The sequence below is a fragment of the Schistocerca nitens genome, chromosome 2 (assembly GCF_023898315.1).
Source record: "Schistocerca nitens isolate TAMUIC-IGC-003100 chromosome 2, iqSchNite1.1, whole genome shotgun sequence".
Lineage (NCBI taxonomy): Eukaryota > Metazoa > Arthropoda > Insecta > Orthoptera > Acrididae > Schistocerca > Schistocerca nitens.
Window position 1 is genome coordinate 136150539 of NC_064615.1, and position 8471 is coordinate 136159009.

Below are 8471 nucleotides of genomic sequence, written 5' to 3' on the forward strand. Positions count from 1 at the left end.
GTTTAAGTGCGTGGGATAAGGTCCGTGTCCAGTTAAGAAATGTACCATACCGCGGCTGGGATCGATATGTCTCATTCTCAACCGCTCCCTTATGTCAGGGAGGAAGTCGTGCAGTTTACGTCCCTTATCACTTACATCCCACTCACCTTGCCATATATCCAAACGACAACTTTTAAGGTGACGTATCGTCTCTATCGGCACACCGGTTATTGTGTGTACCTTATCTAGTCTCCCCACCTTTAACCAGTACCTTGCAGCTCTGTATTTGATCGTGATATGTATGAGGCATATTCCGAACCCCACACACAGTGCATCCGCTGAGGTGGTGCCGAAGGCTCCAGATAGCCTAAATAGGACACTTCTCTGCCCTCATCTGACGGATGCTTTGTTGGTGACCGCGTTCAATTTATGTGCCCACGTGCTAGGAGCGAAGCTGAGTACTGATTCGAAGAGTGCACAGTGGTATGTACTTATGACTGGTAAAGGTAGTCTGTACTGTTTTGAATTTAACCTCACCTGTTTGAAGTGACCTTAGCCGGCCGGTGTGGCCTAGCGATTCTAGGCGCTTCAGTCCGGAACCGCACGACCGCTACGGTCGCTGATTCGAATCCTGCCTCGGGCATGGATGTGTGTGATGTCCTTAGGTTAGTTAGGTTTAAGTAGTTCTAAGTTCTAGGGGACTGATGACCTCAGATGTTAAGTCCCATAGTGCTCAGAGCCATTTGAACCATTTTTTTGAAGTGACCTTTAGGATGCGAGATTGATCATTCCAGTGCCAAGGGGGTAACATTAGCTCCCTTCTTCTTCTTTCTTTTTCTTGTGCCTTTGTCACATGTCGGCGAAGAGTCGCTATGGTTTCGAACGGTTTTGGCATGATCAGCTTAAGGTGTAGCTGGATGCCCTTTCTGTTGCTAGTCCGTTACCCCCTAGGACGGAATATGTGTACCCAACTGTGTGCAAGTAGTGGTATTCAAGTGAAAGTGAACGAAAACTTTTCTAAATGATTGCGAGTCGTGTAACTGAGGTGAGACGTGGGTATCACCGCGATCTTCACCCAGTAGGGTGTGGGAAACCGTCTAAAAACCACATCCAGACTGGCCGTCACCCCGAAACTAGTCGTTAACTCGCCGGGCGGATTTCTGAAATAACGTCGTAATTTCAACCATCACTCAGGGTGGAGAAAAGCAGCAAGGTCAGAACAGGGTAAGGACATCGAATTCTGCAAAATTTTCCAGGTAACCACTGGTCGAAAATGTACAGTTAGGAGCTGATGCAATGAAACTACAGCGTCCGATGTTTGTCCGGTAAGCGAACGTGCTCGGGTATGTCGAACAACACAGTTTTGTTATCGATCACGTGAAACCCAACTCGCACTTTTGTCACGTGACGTGCTGAAACCCATGGATCAACGTAGTCAGTGCAATATTTCTCTAATTCCCAGAAGTATTTGACTCTGTACCATACCTGTGCTTATTATCGAGAAAGTTGAAAGAAGACCAGCACTTTCTGTAGTATCGAGAAATAGGGGAGAGAATGTAACAGACATGATACAGGATTTGGGTTCAAACGTCTCTGAGCACTATGGTACTTAACATCTGACGTCATCATTCCCCTAGAACTTAGAACTACTTAAACCTAACTAACCTAAGGACACCACATACATCCATGACCGAGGCAGGATTCAAACCTGCGACCGTAGCAGCAGCGCGGTTCCGCACTGAAGCCCTAGAACCGCTCGGCCACAACGGCAGGCCCAGAATTTGGGGTGGAAATCATTAAAACAAAGGTGTTTTTCGTTGCGGTGGGAGCTTCTCACGAAATTTCAGTCACCAACTTTCTCCTCAAAATAAGAAAATAATTTGTTGACGCCGACCTACATATGGAGAAACGATCATCATAACAAAATAAGGAAAATCAGAGCTCACACAGAAAGACAAAGGTGTTCGTTTTTACGGTGCGCTTTTCGAGAGTGGAATAATAGAGAATTATTGTGAGCGTGTTTCGATTAACTCTATGTCAGGCACTTAAGTGTGATTTGCAGAGTATCCTTGTAGATGTAGATGTGCGGTCTCACGGGGTATAGCGCGATTTTTTCGATTTACCCGAGGATTTCTTGGCAGGGAGGGCGTAGCACGTCGTCTTGGATAGAGGGATATTGACAGAGGTAGGATTTTTTAAAAATGCTTCTCGTTTATTCCAACAGATAGCATCGTCCAGGTCACGATAATTCGGCGAGGTGAATTCTTGCCATCTTTAGGCGTTCAGGGGTCACCAGGAACGCCTGAAGATCTATACCTACGTCTATATAGAAACACTGCAAGCCACCGTATGGTGAGCGGCGGAAGGTACCACTAATATTAATTTTCTTTCTTGTCCCACTCGCAAAAAGAGCGAGGAAAAAACGACTATCTATGTGCCTCCGTATGAGCCCTAGTTTCTCGTATCTTTCCTTCGTGGGCCTTAACGCGCAATAAATGCTCGCTGCACTAGAATCATTCGGGCTTCAGCTTCAGATGCGCTCCTCTAAATTTTCTCAATAGTGTTTCTCGGAAAGAACGTCGTCTTCCCTCCATGGATAAACATTTGAGTTCCCGAAGCATCCCCGTAACATTTACGTGTTCGAACCTACCGGTAACAAATTTAGCAGTCCGCCTCTAAATTGCTTCGATGTCCTCCTTCAATCCGACCTGGTACGGATCCCAAACACTTGAGCAGTACTCAAGAATAGGTCACACTAGCGTTTCTCCTTTAAAGATCAATCACACTTTTCTAAAGTACTTTCAGTAAACCTATCACAGTCCTCACATGCACTTCTCATTTCAAATCGCTTTGCAACGTTACGCCCACATATTTAAACGACGTGACTGTGTCAAGCAGTACACTACTAATGCTGTATCCGAATTCTACACGTTTGTTTTCCCTACTCAACCGCATTAATCCTGATGAACACTCTCCATCGAGACAACATATTGGGTTGTTTTACTTAAGAAGTCTTCGAGCCACTCATGAATCTGTGAACGTGTTCCATACCTTCGTTAACAGCTTGTAATGCGGCACCATGCCAAATGCTTTTCGGAAATCTAGAAGTATGGAATGTGCCTCTTGCCTTTCATCCGTAGTTCGCATTATATCATGTGAGAATAGGGCAAGCTAAGTTTCGCACGAGTGATACTTTTTAAAATGGATTCGTTGACATAAGCTTCTCAGTCTCAAGAAAATTCATTGTATTCGAACTGAGAATATGTTCAAGGATTCTGCAGCAAACCGAAGTTAAGGGATATTGCTCTATAATTTTGCGGGTCCGTTCTTTTACCCTTCTTATATACGGGAATCACCTGGACTTTTTTACAGCTGCTTGGGGCTTTGTGCTTGGCGAGAAATTCGCGATAAATTCAAGCTAGGTAAAGGGCCAACGCAGTAAAGTACTCTTTATAGAACCGAATTGGAATCCCATTGCCGGCCGAAGTGGCCGTGCGGTTAAAGGCGCTGCAGTCTGGAACCGCAAGACCGCTACGGTCGCAGGTTCGAATCCTGCCTCGGGCATGGATGTTTGTGATGTCCTTAGGTTAGGTTTAACTAGTTCTAAGTTCTAGGGGACTAATGACCTCAGAAGTTGAGTCCCATAGTGCTCAGAGCCATTTTTTTGGAATCCCATTCTGACCTGGTAGCTTACTTGCTTTCCAACCTTCAGTTGTTTCTCTACTCTAAACTAAACTAAATTCCTCCAGAACAGGCCACGAAGGCCCAACGGTACTAACCGGCCGCCGTGTCATCCTCAGCCCATAGGCGTCACTGGATGCGGATATTGAGGGGCATGTGGTCAGCACACCGCTCTCCCGGCCGTATGTCAGTTTCCGAGACCGGAGCCGCTACTTCTGAATCAAGTAGCTCCTCAGATTGCCTCACAAGGGCTGAGTGCACCCCGCTTACCAACAACGCTCGGCACACCGGATGGTCACCCATCCAACTGCTAGACCAGCCCGACAGCGCTTAACTTCGGTGATCTGACGGGAACCGGTATTACGACTGCGGCCAGGCCGTTGGCGTTTCTCTACTCTAGGGATGCTTAATATTATGTCGCCCATACGAGTGTCTGTCTGGTGGCCAAATGACGGTATGTTTATACGATTCTCCTGCGTGAACGATTTTTTGAACGCGAAGTTTAAAACATCGGCTTTCGTTTTGCTATCTTCAGCTGCAACATTGGACTGGTCAACAAGGACTGAATGGGAGCCAGTTTAGCGGGTTTACGTAGTACCCGAATTTTCTCTGATGCTCTGCCAGATCTTTTTCTAAGGTATGATGGAGGTGGTTGCTATACGCTTCGCGCACAGATCTTACCACAGACACACGAATCTCTACCAACCTTTGCTTGTCGTCATTTGTGCGTTCCCTTTTGAACTCAGAGTGCAACAGCCTCTGCTTCCTCAGCATCCCCTGAATTTCATTTTCCATCCTTTATCCACTTACTAGGCACCTAACTATCCGGGTCACAATTTAAAATCTGACTGACCTTTGCCCATAATCCCTCTACGTCCTTCTTATTGGAACTAAATAACGTCAATTCACCAAGTGCGATGTTAACTACTGCTAATCTACTGTATCTAGCAGAAATGCTCTCCTAGCCTTCTTGACACATTTGATCAACTTTTGTAGCCACAGTTGCTATAATGACATCATGATTCGCTAATCGCCGTTTCTGTACTGACATTCTCGATAAGATCCGCCCTATTTGTAGCTACAAGGCTCAAATGGTTCCAATGGCTCTGAGCACTATGCGACTTAACTTCTGAGGTCATCAGTCCCCTAGAACTAATTAAACCTAACTAACCTAAGGACATCACACACATCCATGCCCGAGGCAGAATTCGAACCTGCGACCGTAGTGGTCGCTCGGCTCCAGACTGTAGCGCCTAGAACCGCACGGCCACTCCGGCCGGCTAGCTACAAGGTCTAAGATATTTTCATTCTGTATGGGCTGCCGAGCTAACTGCTCAAGAAAGTTTTCAGGAAATGTATTCAAAAGCCTTTCGTACGACTGTCTGTCTGTATCCCTCGCAATGAATCCATAGACATACACTTGGTAGGTTTAAGTGGTCTCCAACTGGTATTGCATGATCTCGGTATAAGAACTTTCAGCATTGCAGCGCGTCAGCAATCGTAAGTGTCGAAATAATTATGAAAAATCCGCCTCGATTGCACAAACTACCTGGTGTTTACCTAGGTTTCAGCCTGGGTAACCACGCCTTCTTCAGAACAAATATAAAACAGCTTGCCTAAATAGGCATAGTCAAAGGCTAAAATCAACACCTACAGCGGCAAGACCCCATAGATATATATATATATATATATATATATATATATATATATATATATATATATATATATATACGGTACATATGTACCAAGTCAATAATATTACTTATGTCAACCCCGTGTGTGCTGCCTCGCCCCAGCCAACGTACGATGGTCACAGGCTCCCCAGCGAACTGAGGCACCGCAAGCTGCTCACATGCGCGGCTATCGAAATCACTGCGCATGCTCGCGGCCAGGAAACGCTCTTCTTTTGCATGGGCGCGGGATTAAAAAGTTAACACGGATCTGGACCTAACTGATTGCCAAAAGTTGTCGCAGAAGTAGCAGATTGAGCAAATGATGAAAGCAATGATGCGGGAATTAAGACATATTTAATAGCAACGCACGACAAACTTTGTGCACGGATGGTAAATCATCCACAAGCTATAATCGAGGCCTTAGAATTAGGTAGAAATTACACCTGAACTACAAAAATAGCTGTTATTGTTACCGGATAAAACCGCACTAATAATATCTGCAGCAGAGAATCACAGTCGATACATCGCCATAATACTAAGCGGCCGACCAGGCGATGTAGCGACTATGGTTGTTTCTGTTGCAGACATTATTACTGCGGTTTTGTCCGTTCTCGAAGACCAGCCAATTTCCGCACAGTGCAAAGTGTAGCGTGTGAAACGAAGGACCTGGGGGACTACGAACACTGCCGACTCCGCCCAGATCGGAAGTGAATCGCAAGTGGGAAATAAAATACGCCGAGCGACAAAATGTATTCGGTACTCCTTCTCTTAACGGCTTGCTCTTCTAACAGGATACAAATACTAACGAGTGTGCATGAATTTGCAGGCTACGGCAAGTGGCCGGGACACTGGTACTGCCTGCCACCGCTGTACGGCGGAATTGCCGTGTCTTCCTGTAGCCCACATGAGGTCGTTTCGTGGCGATCCAGTCTGGAATTATTTTGATATGACAACGGGTTCCGTTCTTTCAACTATTACCATTAATGCCAGTATAGCCGTGGTGACTGTTCATGCAGAAGAGAAAAATCTGTTCAGGAAAGATATAACTTAACCGCTTATCTACTTCTCTCTATCTGAGTGAGTCTTCCTAAAACTGACAGTTAGAACTTCTCAAAAATGATTACCAAACAAAATAATTCCTTACATAAACTCGTGTACTGTGCAAAACTCTGACTATACTGAATTACACAAAAACTTAATATGATTTGCTCAACAGGGTCTGTGAATTGAAGATAACTGTTTTTATAAAAATGCAGTGCTATCCTGAATGTAACCTGACTTCTCAACTGAACTTACAAAGAAATTCCTTGTTCTAAACTGTATCTTCACTTACCTCGTGTCTCGACAAACATCTTTGCAGATTTCTCGAAAGCGGTGCACAGTAGACAGCAGCAAAGCAATATTAAAGACTACGACTGAAAATTCCGTGCCAGAAAGCGCAGTGTGCGTACGTGAAATGGAGGAGGGTGGGAAGAAATGGCTTCTGACAAAATTCCAATGAAACTCTATCTTCAAGAGTAATGCCTTAAAAATCAAATGAATGTTCACAATCGTATTTACATAACATGACTTCAAGAAATAACTTTAAGCAAGGGGAACCTCATCTACCTGTCAAAGCAATCCATGTGGGGTACGAAGTGTAGACAACCTCCTAGATGGTGTACCCCGGGCAACGCTGTAACATGGCACAGCGGTGAAAAGTCTACACATCCACGGCGGCCGGACGCGACAATGCCTCCCGGCCCACACAGAGGCAAATAAAGCAGAGTCTTAGCATGAAGAAGCTGAACGTATGCCAGTTCAACATAGAAGGCTACACGAGGACCAAGGGAGAAATCCTCGAAAAGATCTTAACGAGAGAACGAGTAAGTGTCGTACTCCTACAAGAGACCCACCTCACAGGCGAAACCATCAATCGACTCAAAATACCACGATTTACAGCTGTGAGCTACACTGGACACGATAAACATGGCATAGCCACCCTAGTGAAGAACGAACTCCTAAGGAATTTGGACACCAAAGTGGTACCAGCAGAGCATGCGATAGGCATAAAACTGGGAGAGATGACGCTGTATAATGTCTACAAACCTCCATCACAGAAATGGCCCACAGGTGTCCTACCCGAGGCTAACCACCCAGCAGTTTACGCTGGCGATTTTAACTCTCAGCACACCAGATGGGGATACCCGAGATCCACAGCTGAAGGGACTGGACTAAGTGACTGGGCAGACAACCGGGACCTACACCTCCTTTTCGACCCCAAGGACACAGCGACCTTCAAATCAAAGGCGTGGGGCACAACGTCAACACCTGACCTGACCTTCGTCACACGTGGAGCAACAGGTACAACCGTGCGAGCTATAAGAAGGGTCCTCGAGGCGTTCCCTCGAAGCCAGCACAATCCAGTAATAGTGGAGATCGGACTATCAATCCCAGTCATAAAAAGCCCCCCAATCCCCCGGTGGAACCTGAGGAAAGCTGACTGGAATAAATACCGATCCTATGTTGAGAAAACGATAAATCGGATACCACCAAAACCTGAGAACTACAACAGATTCGTAGACTTAGTACAAAAAGCGGCCCTAAATGCAATTCCACGAGGATCGAGAAAGGAATACACCCGCTGCTGGACGAAAGAGTGTGAAACACTACTGGAGGAATATGAGAAGACTGGGAACGAGGAGACTGCAGACCAACTGATCAACGCCATGAATGAGGAACGTAGCAGTAGATGGAAGGAGGCGATGGAGAATCTAGATTTTACCCACTCCAGCAGGAAGAGCTGGGGCCTGCTGAGGAAATTAGGCGGTGCCACAGCGCCTAACAGGCCGACTCTTGGAACCAGCGCATCTGAGATTGCAGCTGTCCTGAAACAGACCTCCAAAATCCAGCTAAAAACAGCCGAAAAGAGAGAAATTTCCCAAGAGCTAAGCAGTTTATTGCTTAATAACCCAACCAACATGGGCATTGTAAAAGAAGTGGAGACAGAAGAGATATCCCAGGCCTTGAAGCTAATGAAGACAGGAAAAGCAGCCGGACCTGACAACATCCTACCAGAATTCTTAAAGGAATTGGGAACTTTAGGAAGAAGGTGGCTGGCCAAACTTTGTACGGAATGCATAAGCATGGGGGTTGTGC

At 45.9% G+C, this 8471-nt stretch overlaps 1 pseudogene; it reads right to left on the reverse strand.

The window, feature by feature from the left end:
* Nucleotides 1-3927: 3927 nt before the first annotated feature.
* On the reverse strand, nt 3928-4045 carry LOC126238234 (5S ribosomal RNA; annotated as a pseudogene).
* Nucleotides 4046-8471: the final 4426 nt, after the last annotated feature.